Raw genomic sequence first — 20,541 nt, 5'->3', positions numbered from 1 at the left:
TGGGACCCCTATAATGCAAATGTTGTTGTGTTTAATGTTGTGCCAGAGGTCTCTTAGGCTGTCTTCATTTCTTTTCATTCTTTTTTCTTTATTCTGTTCCACAGCAGTGAATTCCACCATTCTGTCTTCCAGGTCACTTATCCTTTCCTCTACTTCAGTTATTCTGCTATTAATTCCTTCTAGTGTATTTTTCATTTCAGTTATTATATTGTTCATCTCAGTTTGTTTGTCCTTTAATTCTTCTGTTTGTTTGTTCTGTAATTCTTCTAGGTCTTTGTTAAACATTTCTTGCATCTTCTCGATCTTTGTCTCCATTCTTTTTCCGAGGTCCTGGATCATCTTCACTATCATTATTCTGAATTCTTTTTCTGGAAGGTTGCCTATCTCCACTTTATTTAGTTGTTTTTCTAGTGTTTTTTCTTGTTCCTTCATCTGGTACATAGCCCTCTGCCTTTGCATCTTGTCTATCTTTCTGTGAATGTGGTTTTTGTTCCACAGGCTGCAGGACTGTAGTTCTTCTTGCTTCTGCTGTCTGCCCTCTGGTGGATGAGGCTATCTAAGAGGCTTGTGCAAGTTTCCTGATGGGAGGGACTGGTGGTGGGTAAAGCTGTTGCTCTGGTGGGCAGAGCTCAGTAAAACTTTAATCTGCTTGTCTGCTGATGGGTGAGGCTGGGTTCCCTCCCTGTTGCTTGTTCAGCCTGAGGCGACCCAACACTGGAGCCTACCCGGGGTCTTTCGTGGGGCTAATGGGGCTCTGGAAGGGCTCATGCCAAGGAGTACTTCCCAGAACTTCTGCTGCCAGTGTCCTTGTCCTCATGGTGAGACATAGCCACTCCCCGCCTCTGCAGGAGACCCTCCAACTCTAGCCAATAGGTCTGGTTCAGTCTCCTATGGGGTCACTGCTCCTTCCCCTGGGTCCCGACGTGCACACTACTTTGTTTGTGCCCTCCAAGAGTGGAGTTTCTGTTTCCCCCAGTCCTGTTGAAGTCCTACAGTCAAATCCTGCTAGCCTTCAAAGTCTGTTTGTCAACAATTCCTCCTCCCATTTCTGGACCCCCAGATTGGGAAGCCTGATGTGGGGCTCAGAACCTTCACTCCACTTGGTGGACTTCTGTGGTATAAGTGTTCTCCAGTTTGTGAGTCACCCACCCAGCAGTTATGGGATTTGATTTTATTGTGATTGCGCCCCTCCCACTGTCTCCTTGTGGCTTCTCCTTTGTCTTTGGATGTGGAGTATATTTCTTGGTGAGTTCCAGTGTCTTCCTGTTGATGATTGTTCAGCAGTTAGTTGTGATTTCAGTGCTCTCGTAAGAGGGAGTCTTTACTAATCTTTTTGATTTCCATCTAATATTTGTGGATAAGCCTTGTAAGACAGAATTAGACTGATGATGTTTATAAAAGCACTGCAAATAGTTTAAGGTCAAAGCAGGCCATGGCAGCTTTGTGGTGTATACAGCTAATCATAAGGAAACCCAGTGTTTGGTATCAACTTACTGTTATTATCAAAACTACTTTGATCTTATCCTTCTCTCAAGGTTGGAAATTGTCATCTTCACTTTCTTCATCCAGTTAACGTGATTTAGTGTGTGGTTATGTGAATCTACGACAATTTCTTATCAGTAAAATGAGGATAATAATAGAATTAGCTCAAAGGATGGTTGTGAGGATTAAAGGAGATAAAATGTATAAAGCATGTAGAACAGCGCCTGGCACATAACAGGTACTCGATCAATGTTAGCTTTTATTTTCTAGAAAGTGCACAGAATAAGTCCACAGCAAATATTACTTGTGAAGAGCTGACATTCCCCAATATTCATTTACAGGTTGTTCCTGTTTTCCATTAGTGATGGCTGTGCAAAGCCTGTTATCATCTTTTCCTTTTGGCGTACACACCTGCTTTTCAGGTAGCATTCATAATTTGATTAGTACTGTTTTCCTAAATGAAGAAACTCTAGGTTAGGGCAAGAACCTATTTAGTATTCTGATCTAGGAAGGTGGGCAGAACCACCATTTTCTCTTTATTTGTTTGCTCATTTATTTGTTCACTCATTTGCAAACATATATTGAGTGTGAGCCATATGTGCTAAGCTTTCTTGTATGGACAGAGAAAAAGGCATGAGACACATCTGTGAGACAGATGCCATTGGGTAACTAAAAATAATTTGTTAAGTGCCCTTCGTGGGGAAGCAATGGATGCTGTGGTTGATTTGGAAGGGTGTGTTAAGGCTGCTGGGCTCCTGGGTCAGGCACCAGTTGGAAAGGACTCTGGAAGGAAATTTTCCTACAGGGAATTGTGTTAGTCAGAGGGGAATGTGGGCAAAGGGCCTCCCAGGCTGAAGAGCAGTGTGGCTTTGTCCTCCATCTCACTTGTTCCTGTTCTCTGAGGGCATCTTATCTCTGCTGATAGGCCTGAGAGGCGGTTATGCCCTAGAGGCAGTTTTCAGGGCAGATTTATTAGTGATGCTCTTATGTTCTTCACATTCTGTTCACTAAGCTAAAAGACAGCCTTTGTGTTTATCCAGTATTTATAGGTCGTCAACATTTTTAGGAGTGTTTAAGAAAGGCAAGGAGGTTTCTGAAAGATTTTTCCTTAGGTTGTTTTTTTTAAACATCTTTATTGGAGTATGATTGCTTTACAATGTTGTGTTAGTTTGTGTTGTACAACAAGTGAATCAGCTATAAGTATACATATATTCCCCATATCCCCTCCCTCTTGCATCTCCCTCCCACCCTCCCTATCCCACCCCTCTAGGTCATCACAAAGCACCACCGAGCTGATCTCCCTGTGCTATGCAGCTGCTTCCCATTAACCATCCATTTTACATTTGGTAGTGTATATATGTCAATGTTACTCTCTCATTTCGTCCTTAGGTTTTTTTAATCATACCATAACGTGAGTTTTTTTGTTTGTTTGTTTGCTTTGTTTTTTTATAATTATAAGTTATTTTTGTTTGTTTATTTCAGAAACATTGCAAGAGTAACCTCTCTCAAAAAGTTTTTTCCTGAATCAGCCCACAGACTTGTAGATTATTCACAAGAAAACCATTTAACTGATATTTGTGTAAGGAAATATTTTTATTGTAATTGAGTTTTCAAAAATGTGGGCTCATATTCTTATCTTTTGCAGTAGCATGTCTTTTCACTGTTTTTATTTTTTTTCCTTTTTTTCCCCCCTTCATCTCTTCATGTTGCCAAATTGAAGTAGAGTTTTCAAGAAACTGGGGAGTTCCTGCCAGGTTGACTTGAAGCAGTGCTGCAGGGGTATCCAGGAAGTAATATAGTAACTCACTGGAGATAAGTTAAGAAATGGCTTAAGAGCAGGAGAGCAGGAGATGAGGCAGAATAGTTCAGGGAAGTGGACAGACTCTGCGTCCAGGAAATAGATAATGAAATAAGAGAGAGTTTTTTTTTTTTTTTTTTTTTTTTGCGGTACGCGGGCCTCTCACTGTTGTGGCCTCTCCCATTGCGGAGCACAGGCTCCGGACACGCAGGCTCAGCGGCCATGGCTCACGGGCCCAGCCGCTCCGCAGCATGTGGGATCTTCCCGGACCGGGGCACGAACCCGTGTCCCCTGCGTAGGCAGGCGGACTCTCAACCACTGCGCCACCAGGGAAGCCCAAGAGAGAGTTTTAAGCAAGGAATTTTAGAATCTTGTAGGAGACACAAGGAAGAAGACAAATTACAGACAAGTCAGAATGTAAGTACCATGAGGTTAAAAACAAAATGTTCTAGCAGTTTATTAAGGAAATATTTATTGAGTGCCAACTGTATGCCATGGGTGGGAGGGATATAATTTCTATTTAAAGAATTCAGGATAGGCTTTTGATAGAGTTCCTAACATTTAACTTTCCCTTGAAGGGTATATAGGGAATAGAATTCTAAAGCAGTGCTGTCTAATTGAAATATAATGTGAGTCACATATGTCATTTAAAAAGTTCTAGGAACCACTTTAACAGAAACAAAAAGGTGGTTAAAAAGTACAAACTTCCAGCTATAAGATAAATGTCATGTTGATGTCATGTATAGCATGGACATTGTAGTTAATAACACTGTATTATATTATTGAAAGTTGTTAAGAGTACGTTGTTAAAAGAGTAGATCTTAAAAGTTTTCATCACAAGAGAAAAACAATTTGTAAGTTATGTATGGCGTTGGATGTTAACTAGACTTATATCCGTATCATTTCACAATATATGCACATATCAAATCATTATGATGTATACCTGAAACTAATATAATGTTATATGTTAATATATCTTAAAAAAAAAGAATACTTCTGAAACAGGAGGGAGGGGCACGGCACAACTTTGAAAGAATAACATAGCCCAAGGACATGACATAAACTGATTAAAACCAAATGGGTCCAAGATGGCAGACAAGTCGACTTCCACTAGACCTTGAGCCTCACTATACACTCACTGTAACACATCAGCAAGCTAAATGACACACCCACAGGCGCCATGACAGTTCCAAGGATCCATAAGGATCAAAAAGTGGGTGGTGTCCCAATTCCTGGAAATCCCCACCCCTTCCCAAAATAGCTGGGAAACTCCTCCCACTCATTAGCCTATGAAATTACCCTCCTCTATGAAAACTGACAACCCCCATACCCTGGTGCCTTTCTCATCTTCTGAGATGGCCCACACTCTGTCTGTGGACTGTGTTTCTCTCTAAATAAATCCACTTCTTACCCATCACTTTGTCTCTCGCTGAATTCTTTCTGTGATGAGACATCAAGAACCTGAGCTTCATTATGTCCTGAAACCAGGTGTGTGATCTCAGTTGGAAGACTGGGTTTTGGCCAGGTTTGAGTCCCAGCCACGTGGGTTCGAGTCCCAATCTGGGTTTTGGCTGGGTTCGAGTCCTGGCCGCATGGGTTCGAGTCCCAACCTGGGTTTTGGCCGGGTTCGAGTCCTGGCCGCGTGGGTTTGAGTCCCAATCTGGGTTTTGGCTGGGTTCGAGTCCTGGCATGTGGGATCTTCCCGGACCAGTGCTCGAACCCGTGTCCCCTGCATTGGCAGGCAGATTCTTAACCACTGCACCACCAGGGAAGTCCTACAAATATAGTCTCTACAGGAGCAGAGGTGTGGCTCTAAAAATAATGCAAAGCCCACCAATCCTTTTAAGACTCCCAAAGCCTTCCCTATTTATCCTAAGAGGATTTTAAGTATTAAAGGGGAAACAAAGTCATCCTAGGAGGAACTTGCCTATATCTTTGAGATGCAAGTGTCCTATCTCTTCTTCTCAGGAACCCTTATCTCTGCTATCTTTTTAAATGCACATTTTTAAAAAAGAGGTAAAGTAATTTAGAGCTTAAGTGAGAGAGTGGCATGGATTTACATATACTACCAAATGTAAAATAGATAGCTAGTGGGAAGCAGCCGCATAGCACAGGGAGTTCAGCTCACCACCTAGAGGGGTGGGCTAGGGAGACGCAAGAGGGAGGAGATATGGGGATATATGTATATGTATAGCTGACTCACTTTGTTATAAAGCAGAAACTAACACGCCATTGTAAAGCAATTATGCTCCAATAAAGATGTTAAAAAAATAAAGTTAAAATAAGCTTAAAAAAATTTTAGAGCTTGACTTGTCAAGGATAAATGGAAATCCTAAGAAGTGTCTTGTCTGTAAACACTAGTAAAATGGTCTAGATAGGTGACCTTGATTTGTTCCATCTGTCAGTAGCCAAATTTGAATCCAACCTCTTGTAAGTGATGGGTTTTATGTTGTACCTGACTCAGGACTGAAATTTCGGAATGGGAACTATGAGGCCTCTGTGTTTGTGTGTTCATATGTATCTATATGTGTGTTGTAGGTGTACGGTATTGCCAAAAATTAATTCATAAAAGAACTCTACTTAATTGGCTTTTAAAAAATTAAGCACTGAAGTAGTTGTAAGGCGTATGTAACCTATGTTAACTTCGTGGTCTGAAGTGTTTGGCTATCAAGCAGATTCTTTCGTAGATCAAATCTTCTGTCACTGAAGTGTTCTGAAGTATATACCTTGATGTTTAAAAGAAAATACTTCTTAAAGCAACTTTCATCTTCTTGGATTTACTTTTTAAATCTTCCCTCACCTGTAGTTATTGACTGCATGTGCCAGGCCTCTAGAAATTAGTATGTTCAACTGAACCAACTTGATGGGAGTCACTGTCCACACATAGGGCTTGTTTTCCAAAGAAAAGTGTTGTTGAGAGTAGCAAAATTATAAGCCTATCTAGGCATGTTGTAAAGCTGTTTGAAAAGTGACTTGGAGCAAGTTTTGTGAATGGAGACATAGTGCTCAAGTCACATTCTGCTTTAATCGTTGTAACGAATACAGATGAATTAAAAAGAAACAAAAATGAAGCGCTTATGTAAATACTCAGAAGTAGAAAATAATATGGCCAGAATAAATTTCAGGTTCATCTCATCTGGGAAATAGTCAATACTAAACAGATATCTGGTATTGAAGGTGGCTTAAACTTGTTGGCTAGATTAATATAGACATGTCTTTAAAATCATCAATGTTGAGTTTAATACTTTTGTTGTACCTAGGTTTACTAGAGGTCAAATAAAACCTTATTCTATCTGTTATAAATTTGTCAATAAGAAAAGTAAATGAATGTGGAAAACAACTTTTAAGGCAAATAAGATGTATGTTTTCAGTAAAAGAAGGTGGGAGGAATGGGGAAAAAAACTGAAAAAAAGTTGTGCGTGATCAAGATTTTCTAAGATTGGATTAAATTTAGTTGGGTAAATGAATTTTGTTGGGAGTGGGCTGGGACAAGATTGGATTTAGTTTATCCCTCCAAAGTTTTCTTGAAATGCTGCTTTTAATAACAGATATTATGAGTTTCTTTACCTTTAAGTGGTCTGTATTTGCTTTTGAGATCTTTTGTAACTTTGGTTAAGAAATAAGTATTGTCTCACAGTGACCTATGATCTTATTTGACCAAGTGTTTTAAAACTTTTTGACAAACTTCCCAAGTATCAAATTTTAATAAAGTTTCTTTTGTTCTAGCTAACTTTGGGGTACTTTCGAGGGCCCCTGAGATATCTTAGAGAGAAATATTGAACGAGGATTATTTGGCATGTTAACTTAAATGTAATCATTCGTAATTCTGGTTATTGTAACCAAGTTTCTTTATCGATTACAATGTAATCAGATGTTTAACCATGCTTTTTAAGTCTTTTGACATTTATAGATATTTTTGTACTCTGATGCTGTTACAAAAAGTGCTTCATCATCAAGGAGATTTAGAGAAAGTCTATGGAAGCAGTTACAACAGTTCTACACCAAGATGATGACTGTGCGAGGATTCCAGCCTATACTGACTTAAAACAAGGAGCTGTCCTGCCCCTGGGGCCCCTAGATCAGGCATCCGGAGATTTTTACTCCCGACAGGCAGGGTTGACGCCCCTACTCAGCCTTGAAGCAGTTACAGAAGAGGGACCATCACCCTCTGCTTCCCATAAGAATATGGGAGTAAAATCTCTGAGGGGGAAATGAAACAGGAGGGAAGGGGGCAGGGTACAATCTTTGAAAGAATAACATAGCCTGAGGACATGACATAAACTGATTAAAACCAATGGGTCCAAGATGGCAGACAAGTCGACTTCCACTAGACCTTGAGCCTTACTATACACTCACTGTAACACATCAGCAAGCTAAATGACACACCCACAGGTGCCATGACAGTTCCAAGGATCCATAAGGATCAAAAAGTGGGTGGTGTCCCAATTCCTGGAAATCCCCACCCCTTCCCAAAATAGCTGGGAAACTCCTCCCACTCATTAGCCTATGAAATTACCCTCCTCTATGAAAACTGACAACCCGCATACCCTGGTGCCTTTCTCACCTTCTGTGATGGCCCACACTCTGTCTCTGGAGTGTGTTTCGCTCTAAGTAAATCCACTTCTTACCCATCACTTTGTCTCTCGCTGAATTCTTTCTGTGATGAGACATCAAGAACCTGAACTTCATTAAGTCCTGAAACCAGGTGTGTGATCTCAGCTGGAAGACTGAGTTTTGGCCGGGTTCGAGTCCCGGCCGTGTGGGTTCGGTTCTGAGTCTGGGTTTTGGCCGGGTTCGAGTCCTGGCATGTGGGTTGAGTCCCAATCTGATGTGCACGGTTTCACTTCCTTGCTCATAACATTTGTTCAATAAAAATTTGCTGAGTCAAGGGATTTTTTTTAAAAAAGGAGTAAAAAGAAACAGGTGAAATTAATTTTAATAGTATACTTTAGCCTAGTATATCCAAAACATAATTTCAACATGTGATCAGTAAAAAATTATTAATGAGTTATATTACATTTTTTGTACTAAGTCCTTGAAATCTGCTATTTAACCACACCAGAATAATATGAACAGGGGTATATTACAGGTTGAAATGAGTTTTAAGTGGTTATTTGTGGGTTGCTGCCCCATTGCTATCTCTAAAGAACTGTAAAAGTTTACTAAAAGACTACCAGCTAACATGGTTTATTAGGAAAAAATATGTATAAATTTCAGTGTTGACCGCCCATGTTGTTTACTGGCATTGCCATCAGTGTTTTGTTTTCTTTGAGTGAGAAGCTGTAGTCCCATGACTGTCTTTGGGGGTTGATCAGAAGGTTATCTGCTTCTTCAATTTGGGAAGTTTTTGAAACACCTGGTCTACTCTTTTCTTTATTAAGTACATATTTCTGCAACTTTGACCTAAGTTCCTTCTTTTTAGAACTGTTACATGATTTAAATACTCTGACATAGCTAACCTTCATTTTTCTTTTTTTGATGAGTTCTGAATGATGCCTTTTTTCTGATAAATCATTGACAATTATGACAAGAATGAAGATTATTCCTGATTTCTGTTCTCCCTTCTTCTTTAGTAATAGAATTTTAACCTAGGTATGTGGCCATCCAGAGTCAGGATTACATTTCTTAGCTTCTCTTGCTTCTAGAAATTCCTCTAGTTCTGGTCAGTGGGGTATAAGTAGATTTTTTTGAGGGGGCAACTTCCTTAGGAAAACTTCCATAAGAAAGAGTGTCCATTATTTGTGTGTGTGTGTGTGTGTGTGTGTACATGTGTATGTGTGTACCTCTTGCTCTTTTATTCTCTTATTTAGTCCTACTACCTGGAATACAGTTGCCACTATTTTGGACAATGGGGTTGAGGCCCCCAAGGCATAACAAGAAAATAGAACGACCCGAGTCTTTGATATTTAGTGACACAATGTCAAAACAAAACAGCCCTGCACTGCCAACTGGACTTTTATATGAGAGGGAAATAAACTTCTGTTTTGTGTAATCAACTGCTGTTTTGGGTTTCAGTCATAGCAGATGAACTCAGTCCCACAGGTTATATATAATATTTAGCAGATTTTTAACATCTATATTAATGTATATTCTCATAGACTTGTATACTAGTCAGGACTCTTAGAGGCAAGGGTGAAAACCCCTCACCCATATGAAAGGATCCTGAGTGACCCCAGAATTGGAGGACACCAAGAGATCATTAGTCACATCTCCAAGGATGTCTAAAGCCAGAGACCCCAGGAATCTCTTTCTCTAAATCTTGGTTTTAATTCTGTTTTCCTCCAGGTTTCATTTTGTGTTACTCTAAACTGACTTTCTCCAGTGAAGGGATATGTCCACCTGTTGTGGACCAGACTAACTTCCTCAACAGCTTTGAGACCTCAGATGGAAAACAGTTGTGTCTCTCCTTCTGTTTGGAAAATACTAGGGAGCTACTCAGATTGACTTGGCTTGGGCTTGGGTTGACTTGCCAACCCCTATATCTGTCACTGGTCCCATCGACATTACATGCCTGCCATTGTGGCCTACTTTATGGGGGTGGGGAGATTGGGCTGGGGGAGGGTGCAAGGATTGGCAGCGTCCACTAGAACCATTTCTTCTAAATTAAGGTGGGTGCTATTTAGATAAAACAGTGCCTGTTTCACCTGATAAGTCCTTCATAAATGATTTATGATAAGAATCATCTTATTCTTTCTTGAAAGCCATCCATGTATGAAAAATATGAGGACTGCTGGTTTGCTTTGAATTTGCTTTCTGACTTCGAAGTTATACATTTTTGCAAGACGCAGCTCAAATAGATCCTGTGGAAAATTTTAATGAAGATAACTCTGGCCGCATTATTACACTATATAGGCCAATTATTAGTTGCCACTGAACAGATTTCCTTAATTTCTTTTATCTCCAGTTAAGTTGATTATAATGTCAGCCTTGAAGCATTGCTGTAATTATTAACCCTTTGAAAATAGATATGAGGAAGCATTTGGGGTATTAGAAAATTAAGGCTGTTCCATCATGATAAATATTTCAGTGCCACACATTCTATTGTGACACTTAACAATACTTAAAATTCTAAAGTGAGAGTTTCCTTCAAGGAATTAAAATTTGGCAGTTAAATGTTTTGACATCCATGAAATTTGATAAGTAAAAATACTTTTGTGGGAGAGGCTTTGAGTTACCACTGTTTACTTGAAATTTTAACAAATTTATGAAAGATCAGTTAATTGAAAGGTAATGGTGTCATGTGATTGAGTTCTGTTGAAGGGGAGAGAAGATCTCTGTCCACAGGTCATGTCCAAGGGTGGATAAGTCTGTGTTTCTGCTGGGCAAAGGTTAGTCATGACACAGTGCACTCATCCAGGTGGCTTTCAAGCAATCTGGTGACATTTCAGAGAACTCAAAGGTAACGGTTTATTGCTTTGGGAGTACTGTATTTATTAGTCTGATTTTAAGGCAGATGCCTGTGAGGTGCATAGTCAGAATGTGTTCTTTCTCCAGGTCTGAAAACCTCAAGCTTTTCATTGATTTCTTCAGTAAGAGGTAACAGGAAACTGGGGTGGTTTGTATCACCTAAATCATTATATGCTTTCCCTGGGTATCATTTAGCCGGATCACACAAAGAAGGGGAGGGGGGTATATATTTGATATTTAATGAACAAAGAAGAATATCTTTAAACAGCCTGTATCAGCTCTGAAAAAAAGTTTTCTCTGATCAGAAACTTTTCTCGGTAAATTCACCATGCCCCAAGCAGAAAGAAGGAATGCAGGCCCAAAAGGCAAGTCTTGATGCAAGATTTCATTGTAGGACTTCCCTGGTGGTTCAGTGGTTAAGAATTCACCTGCCAACGCTGGGGACATGAGTTCGAGCCCTGGTCCGGGAAGATCCCACATGCGGCGGAGCAACTAAGCCCGTGCGCCACAACTACTGAGCCCACAAGCCGCAACTACTGAGCCTGCACTCTGGAGCCCATGCTCCACAACAAGAGAAGCCACTGCAACGAGAAGCCCCTGCGCCACAACGAAGAGTAGCCTCTGCTCGCCACAACTAGAGAAAAGCCCGCGCGCAGCCACGAAGACCCAATTCAGCCAAAAATAAATAAATAAGTAAATTAATTTTTTAAAAAAAAGATTTCATTATGTTAATTTTTCATTTCACCAGGAGCATCAGTCCATTGTGACGCATGTGGTTTCCAGGAGTTGTACCTCCACTGTGAGGGTTGGAGGTGGTACAGAAGGGCGCTCCAAGGTGAGCAGTCCTTATGCGGAGATGAGCTTTTCCTTTCACCCACGGGAAGGGCGAGTCATATTAGAGATCTGGCATCTGTTTCCTTGTGATTGCCCTTCCTTCTAGCCTAGTTTTGGAGAGCGGCAAATGTATGTTTCCCTTTTTATCCTTGGGTGGTGGTCGGTTAGGACTCTTCTTTGAAAAAGGGAGACATTCACGCATTTAGGAGTTAATGATGTCTACAAGTCACGGATGCCGCTGAATAAAAGTTCAAGAGTGTCAGATTAATCTCATTCGCAAGATGCTCATTCACCACTCCTGTAGGGGTATAAATATCTGAAATAATACGGAAGGCCAGGACAAAAATAGGTTTCTGAGAACCTCATGGCAGTTTTTGCTTTTTGATAACATTACAGCTTTATCGCCTGATCTCAGCTTGAGCTTGTCACGTCCAGGTCCCTCTGGGTTTAACCTCCTGTCTCTTGCCTCTTTCCCAGAGGCCCATTACATTTCACAACCAACCATTGCTCAAAAAGTTCTCTTCTCAACAGTTCAGACATTTCATAAGTTAAAACTACTTATCCAGTGTCCCGTTTTAGCATTTTGTTTAGATGACCATACTTTCACGTATCGTGATGAAGAATCAAGACATATCTTTATTATGTTTATCATGTCCTGTTTGAAAATGTCTAACAGATTAAATGTTATCAAGGGCTGATATGGATATATTCTAATTTTTTCAGTTTAACTTTATTTTATTAACTTATTAATTTTATTGCCAAACTTGTCTAATCAGTTAAAATTCCAGTTAATTTACTTAGCAGTGGTTAATGTTCTAAGACTAATATGGGAGCAGTGGTAATGATATTTTATAAACAGTGGCATTGTTTCAGTTTTATAAAATACCTTTTGATTTTTTTTTTTTTTTTTTAATTTTTTGCTTCGGTAAACAACTTCATGTGGGAAAGCTCCCTCTAGTGTTTGTTGGAGTAAATACAAGTGGTATTGAACTGAATACGTTCTTTTTTTTTAAAGTAAGGTTTTATTTATTTATGTATTTATTTTGGCTGTGTTGGGTCTTCGTTGCTGCGCGCCGGCTTTTCTCTGGCTGTGGTGAGCAGGGGCTACTCTTTGTTGCAGTGAGTGGGCTTCTCATTGTAGTGGCTTCTCTTGTTGCGGAGCACAGGCTCTAGGTGCATGGGCTTCAGTAGTTGTGGCACACGGGTTCAGTAGTTGTGGCACACGGGCTTAGTGGCTTTTCTCTGGTTGTGGTGAGCAGGGGCTACTCTTCGTTGCAGTGCGTGGGCTTCTCAGTGAGATGGCTTCTCTTGTTGGGGAGCATGGGCTCTAGGTGTGTGGGCTTCAGTAGTTGTGGCACACGGGCTTAGTTGCTCCATGGCATGTGGGATCTTCCCGGACCAGGGCTCGAACCCGTGTCCTCTGCATTGGCAGGCGGATTCTTAACCACTGCACCACCAGGGAAGTCCTTGAACTGTATACTTTTTAAAATAAGAGTTTATTTGTTTAGAGCAATTTAAGGTCCATCCACAACAAACTAGAGAGGAAGGTACAGAGATTTCCTGTATACCCCCTGCCTTGCCACATGCATAGCCTCCTCCATTATCAGCATCACTCACCAGAATTGTCCATTTGTTACCAAACATAAGCCTACACTGACACATTATAATCACCCAAAGTCCCTAGTTTACCTTAGGGTTCACTCTTGGTGTTGAACATTTTGGGTATTGACACATTTATAATGATATATATCCATCATTATAGTATCACAGAGTGTATTTTCACTGTCATAAAATTCTCTGTGCTTTTCCTCTGCCATCCCCATCCCTGCAACCACTGAACTTTTTTATTGTCCCTATAGTTTTGCCTTTTCCAGAATGTCATATAGTTGGAATCATACAATATGTAGCCTTTTCAGATTGGCTTCTTTCACTTATGCATTTAAGTTTCTCTTCCATATCTTTTCATAGCTTGATAGATCATTTCTTTTTAGCCCTGAATAATGTTCCAGTGTCTGGATGTATGACAGTTTATTTATTCATTCACCTCCTGATGGACATCTTGGTCACTACCAAGTTTTGGTAATTATGAATAAACCTGCTTAAAACCTCTGTGTGCCAGTTTTTTGTGTGGGTATAAGTTTTCAACTTCTTTGGGTAAATACCAAGGAGTGAGATTGCTGCATTGTATTGTGAGTATGTTTAGTTTTGGAAAAAAAACAGTATGTTTAGTTTTGTAAGAAATCACCAAACTGTCTTCCAAAATGACTGAACCATTTTTCATTCCCACCAGCAATGTATGAAAGTTCCTGTTGCTCCACATCCTCGCCAGCATTTGGTGTTGTCACTGTTCCAGATTTTGGCCATTCTAATAGGTGTGTAGTGGCATCTCATTTGCATTTGCATTTCCCTGATGACATATGATGTGGAGCATCTTTTCATAATGTTTATTTGACATCTGAATATCCTCTTTGGGGAGGTGTTTGTTAAGGTCTTTGGCCCATGTTTTAATCAGGTAGTTTTTTTTATTGCTGAGTTTTAAGAGTCCTTTGTGTATTTTGCATAACAAGACTTTATCAGATGTTCCTTTGGCAAATGTTTTCTTGAAGCCTTGAGGAAAACATTTGCTTGTCTTCTAATCCCCTTGATACTGTCTTTTGTAGAGCAGAAGTTTTAAATTTGAATGAAGGCCAGCTTATCAATTTTTTTTTTATAGATTGTCTTTTTTTAAAAACTTTATTTTTTATACAGCAGGTTCTTATTAGTTACCAATTTTATACCTATTAGTGTATACATGTCAATCCCGATCTCCCATTTCATCCCACCACCACCCCCACCACTTTACCCCCTTGGTGTCCATACATTTGTTCTTTACATCTTTGTCTATATTTCTGCCTTGCAAACAGGTTCATCTGTACCATTTTTCTAGATTCCACATTTATGCATTAATATACAAAATTTGTTTTTCTCTTTCTGACTTATTTCACTCTGTATGACAGTCTCTAGGTCCATCCACGTCTCTACAAATGACCTAATTTTGTTCCTTTTTATGGCTGAGCAATATTCCATCATATATATGTACCACAACTTCTTTATCCATTCTTCTGTCAGTGGGCATTTAGGTTGCTTCCATGACCTTGTAATAGTGCTGCAGTGAACATTGGGGTACATGTGTCTTTTTGAATTATGGTTTTCTCTGGGTGTATGCCCAGTAGTGGGATTGCTGGGTCATATGGTAATTCTATTTTTAGTTTTTTAAGGAACCTCCATACTGTTCTCCATAGTGACTGTATCAATTTACATTCCCACCAACAGTGCAAGAGGATTCCCTTTTCTCCACACCCTCTCTAGCATTTGTTGTTTGTAGATTTTCTGATGATGCCCATTCTGACTGGTGTGAGGTGATACCTCATTGTAGTTTTGATTTGCATTTCTCTAACGATTAGTGATGTCGAGCAGCTTTTCATGTGCCTCTTGGCCATCTGTATGTCTTCTTTAGAGAAATGTCTATTTAGGTCTTCTGTCCATTTTTTTTTTTCCTGTCCATTTTTTGATTGGGTTGTTTTTTCTTTAATATTGAGCTTCATGAGCTGTTTATATATTTTGGAGATTAATCCTTTGTCTGTTGATTTGTTTGCAAATATTTTCTCCCATTCTGAGTGTTGTCTTTTCATCTTCTTTATACTTTCCTTTGCTGTGCAAAAGCTTTTAAGTTTCATTAGGTCCCATTTGTTTATTTTTGTTTTTATTTCCATTACTCTAGGAGGTGGGTCAAAAAAGATCGTGCTGTGATTTATGTCAAAGAGTGTTCTTCCTTTGTTTTCCTCTAAGAGTTTTATGGTGTCTGGTCTTATTACATTTAGGTCTCTAATCCATTTTGAGTTTATTTTTGTGTATGGTGTTAGGGGGTGTTCTAATTTCATTCTTTTACATGTAGCTGTCCAGTTTTCCCAGCACCACTTCTTGAAGAGACTGTCCTTTCTCCATTATATATCCTTGCCTCCTTTGTCATAGATTAGTTGACCATAGGTGCATGGGTTTATCTCTGGGCTTTGTATCCTGTTCCACTGATCTATATTTCTGTTTTTGTGGCAGTACCATATTGTCTTGGTTACTGTAACTTTGTAGTATAGTCTGAAGTCAGGGAGTCTGATTCCTCCAGCTTTTTTTTTTTCCCTCAAGACTGCTTTGGCTCATAGATTGTGTCCTTGGTGTTGTATCTAAAAAGGCATCACCATACTCAAGGTCATCTGGGTTCTCTAGATTTTGAGTTAATTTTTGTAAAGTGTTTAAAGTCTGTGTCTAGATAAATTTTTTTTGGCATGTGGATGTCCAATTGTTCCAGAACCGTTTGTTGAAGAGACTATCTTTGCTCCATTATATTGTCTTTACTCCTCTGTCAAAGATCAGTTGACTATATTTATGTGAGACTATTTCTGGGCTCTTTATTACATTTCATGAATCTATTTGTCTGTTGTTTTGCCAATACCACACTATCTTGATTCTCATAGCTTTATAGTAAATCTTGAAATCAGATAGCATCAGTCCTTCAACTTTGTTCTTCTCCTTTAATATTGTGTTGGCTATTCTAGATTGCTTGCCTCTCCATATCAACCTAGAATAAGTTTGTCAATGTCTGTAAAACAACTTGCTGGGATTTGACTGTGATTGCATTGAATTTATAGATCAAGTTGACATCTGGACAATATCAAGTCTTCCTACTCATGAACATGGAATATCCCTCCATTTACTTTAATCATGTTCATCAGAGTCTTGTAGATCTCATATAGATCTTATACATATTTTGTTAGATTTTTTACCTAAATATTCATGTTTGGGGTGCTAATGTAAATGGTATTGTGTTTTTAATTTCAAAATCCACTTGTTCATTGCTGGCATATAGGAAAGCAATTGACTTTTGTATATTAACCCTTTATCATGCAACCTTACTATAATGATTTATTAGTTCCAGGAGGTGTTCCAGGTGATAATGTGTCAAAAAGACACATGCGGGCTTCCCTGGTGACGCAGTGGTTGAGAGTCCGCCTGCCAATGCAGGGGACACGGGTTCGTGCCCCGGTCTGGGAGGATCCCACATGCCACGGAGTGGCTGGGCCTGTGAGCCATGGCCACTGAGCCTGCGTATCTGGAGCCTGTGCTCCGCAACGGGAGAGGCCACAACAGTGAGAGGCTCGCGTACCACAAAAAAAAAAAAAAAAAGATACATGCACCCCAGTGTTCACTGCAGTACTGTTTATAATAGCCAGGTCATGGAAGCACCCTAAATGCCCATTGACAGAGAAATGGATAAAGAAGATGTGGTACATATATACAATGGAATATTACTCAGCCATAAAAAGGAACGAAATTGGGTCATTTGTAGAGATGTGGATGTACCTAGAGACTGGTTTTTTGGTAAATTTTTGTTTCCTTTATTTTTTATTTATTTTCTTTTTGCGGTATGTGGGCCTCTCACTGTTGTGGCCTCTCCCGTTGCGGAGCACAGGCTCCGGATGCGCAGGCCCAGCGGCCATGGCTCACGGGCCCAGCCGCTCCGCGGCATATGGGATCCTCCCAGACCGGGGCACGAACCCTTATCCCCTGCATCGGCAGGCGGACTCTTAACCACTGCGCCACCAGGGAGGCCCTCCTTTATTTTTATTTCAGATTTTCTACAGACAATCATGTCATCTCAGAACAGACAGTTTTATTTCTTCCTTTCCAATCTGTATACCTTTAGTTTCCTTTTCTTGCCTATTAGCAAGGACTTCTAGTATGGTGTTGAAAAGGAATGTTGAGAGAGTATATCCTTGCCGTGTACTGGATCTCAGTGGGAAAGCTTTGAGTTTCTCATCATTAAGTATGATGCTAGCTGTAGATTTTTTCTAGATTGTTGAAGAAATTCCCCTCTATTCCTGGTTTATTGTGAGTTTTTACCATGAATGGGTGATGGATTTTGTCAAATGCTTCTATTGATATGATCATGTGATTTTTTTTTTTAGTCTGTTGATGTGATAGATTACATTAATCGATTTTTGAATGTTGAACCATCTTTACATACTTGGGATAGATCCTACTTGGTCCTGGTATATAATTCTTTTTATACTTTTCTGGATTTGGTATGCTAGTATTTTGTTAAGGATTTTTGCATCTATATTCATGAGAGATATTGGTCTGTAGTTTTCTTATACTGTCTTTGTCTTGTTTTGATATTAAGGTAATGCTGGCCTCATAGAATGAATTAGGAGGTATTTTCTCTGCTTCTATCTTCTGCAAGAGATTATGGAGGATTGGTATCATTTTGTTCTTAAATGTTTGACAGAATTCACCAGTGTATCCATCTGAGCCTGATGCTTTCTGTTTTAGAAGATTATTAACTATTGATTCGATTTAGGCCTATTCAGATCATTTATTTATTCTTGTATGCATTTTGGCAGATTGTAGCATTCAAGGAAATGGTCCATTTCATCTAGGATATTGAATTTCTCATCATGGAGTGGTTCATAGTATTCTTTTATTATGCTTTTAATTTCCATGGGATCTGTAGCGATGTCCCCTCTTTCATTTCTAATATTAGTAATTTGTGTCCTCTCAGTTAGCCTGGTTAGAGGTTTACTGATTTTGAATTGTATATTTTTAAAAATGTGAGCATTAAGCAAATAATAGGACTGATTTGATGAATACAAACCATTCTGTTGAATAAACAGGTAGTAGGTTGATCTCACATTGAAAGTGCTTTGTGGTTGGGTAGAGGGATATTGCTGCATTTGAAAGGGGGTCTCATAGTGCCAGCATAAGTAAATAAATAACAGCTTTTCAGGATTGTTTCTTAGATGCCCCTATTCTGTGTTTCTATAGTTAGAAAGTAAAAGATTAACTTTCTTGATTACATGTTTGTAAGAAGTTTGATTTTCTTGCATTGGTGACTCTGCTTACTTCACCTTTTTTGGTCATATCTGTATAAATATCCATATCCAAAAAAAGAAATATAGAATTATTTTTCACAAGTGACACAAATACTGTATAATCAAACTATGTTATTCTTATTTTGGTAAGGTACAGAACACTTTTTTTCCCTACCACACGTGAGCTTTTTCCAAAATTCATTTCTTATACAACTGTTACTTACAAGGTTAGCTCCCAATCTCATCCTAGGCAGAAAAAACTGTTTACCTGCATTGTTTCATTTCAGGGTGCAAAAACCTCTCTTCTAATTTCTGGTTGATTCCTGAGTTTCATCTAAGATACTTCAGTTCTCAAGTTAAAACTTAGGTTAAAATGCAATGTCTCCATGAAGGAGTTGTAGAAGTCACATTTCCACATCATCCAAATACAGAAAGTGAAGCTTGAGGGTTCTCAAGATACCATCACCTCACAATTTTGCCTACAGTCAGCCTTGAATTAAATTAAATGTTTACTGATCAATACTCATTTGATCTTCTTCCCCATCCTTACCTCAGCTGATGATCATGCTTTCTGTTTTACTGAGAAATTAAAGCAGTCAGAGGACACATTCTCCAAACTCCCACCACTGTGTCTTCCTGCATTTGCACCTTTTGAGATGAACTTCCCATGCCCTGGGTCAGTTCAAAGTCTTCCACTGTCCCCTCTTGCCTACTTAAAGATATTACTAGCAGTGCTACTCTCTTTCTCTACAGCATCAATTTTCCCTTCACAGTTGGAAATTCTCTATTGGAAGCTGTCATTTCTCCCATCTATAAGAGAACCCTCTTTTGACTATTTGTACCTCTAGCTACAGCCCTAAAAGATTATCTGTACCTAATGTTTTGGATTTTGTTCCTAAAATTTTCTTTCAAACCTACTCCAGTTAGGCTTTTGCCCTAAGTGCCACCAAAACTTTTCTTGTCAAAGTCACCTATGATCTCATAGTGCTTACCCCCTCCTTCTTGGAAACCTTTCTTTCTTGGCTTCTGGATACCGTTCTTTTCTGGTTTTACCTGTGTCTCTTGATGTATTTTCCTTTGCTCATATCTCTCCATCTCCTAAACTATAGTCATTGTGCGCCTCAGGGCTTGGTTCCTGGAGATATTTCTCTCTCTGCCTAGCTCACCATGTCTCTCTCCCTCTTGCTCTGTGTCTCTGTGTCATCTGTGCTCACTTTTTGATGGACTCCTCTAATTGTATGGCTTTACCTGCTATTTATATGCTAATATCTTCCAATTTTTCTTTCTCAGCTCTGTCCTCACCCCTGAGCGCCATGTACTCAACTGCCTACTGACATCACCTGTTGGATGTCTGTAAGCTTCTCAAAACTAACAATCCAAAGCTTAGCTCCTACTCTCTTAAGCCATCCCCATCCCTCACTCTAGTTCCTCTGGCCAAAACCCATAAAGTTCATCCAGGCCTCCTCTCCTTTTACAGTCCACGTGAGATCCATCCACAAATCATGTTGACTGTGCCTTTAAAATTATATTCAGAAGCCTGCTTCTTCTTACCCCGTCCCTTGCTGTTCGCCTGTGAACCACCGTTGGCTCATCCTGGGTGCAGTAGGCTTCTGCCCCCTTATCCTTGCCATCTGTTCTCCATACAGCAGGCAAAGGGATTATTTAACCATGTAACTCAGCACTCTGCAATGGCTGTCTGTCTCACCAAGAGTAAAAGCCAGAGTCCTTTCAAGGTCCTGCATGACTTAGATGCCCCTGTTCCCCACAGTGGCCTCTTCAGTAATCTTCTGCTGCGTCGCTCGCATCCAGCCACATGGACTCCCCACTGTTCCCTGAACGTGCCAGGCGAATTTCTGCTTCGTGGCCTTCGTACTTGGTGTGCTATCTGCCTGGAATGTTCCTCCCTCAGATATCTGTATGGCTCACCTTCTTGCTGACTTCAGGTTTTTACTCAAATATTTTATAGAGACACCTTTCTCTAAAATTGCAACTGTTCAGCCACCCCCTCCAAAATTTCTGTCCCTGCTTCTGGGCATTATTTTTCTCATTGGCAGTTTTTACTATCTCAAATCCTTTATATTTTACTCATTCATTCTATACCCCCTGCTACAATTTAAC

The 20,541-nt window shown here is 39.7% G+C and overlaps 1 protein-coding gene across 3 annotated transcripts in view; it reads left to right on the top strand.

Moving 5' to 3' along the window:
- TBC1D4 (TBC1 domain family member 4) overlaps positions 1–20,541 on the top strand; it is a 222,589-nt gene that overhangs the window by 105,661 nt on the left and 96,387 nt on the right. Inside the window, exon 1 of one of the 3 annotated variants that reach the window (XM_060079857.1) lies at positions 11,441–11,522. The exons of 1 other annotated variant lie outside the window; for it this stretch is intronic. The gene's annotated coding sequence lies outside the window, so the exon portion shown is untranslated. Of the gene's footprint in view, positions 1–11,440; positions 11,523–13,847; positions 13,894–20,541 lie in introns of those variants that run through there. One more of the 3 variants, XM_060079859.1, reaches the window with a different exon arrangement.

Source organism: Mesoplodon densirostris, chromosome 17 (genome assembly GCF_025265405.1).
Source record: "Mesoplodon densirostris isolate mMesDen1 chromosome 17, mMesDen1 primary haplotype, whole genome shotgun sequence".
NCBI classification, from domain to species: domain Eukaryota; kingdom Metazoa; phylum Chordata; class Mammalia; order Artiodactyla; family Ziphiidae; genus Mesoplodon; species Mesoplodon densirostris.
Note: the sequence above shows the minus strand (reverse complement) of the source record. Positions and strands in the feature narration are given on the sequence as shown.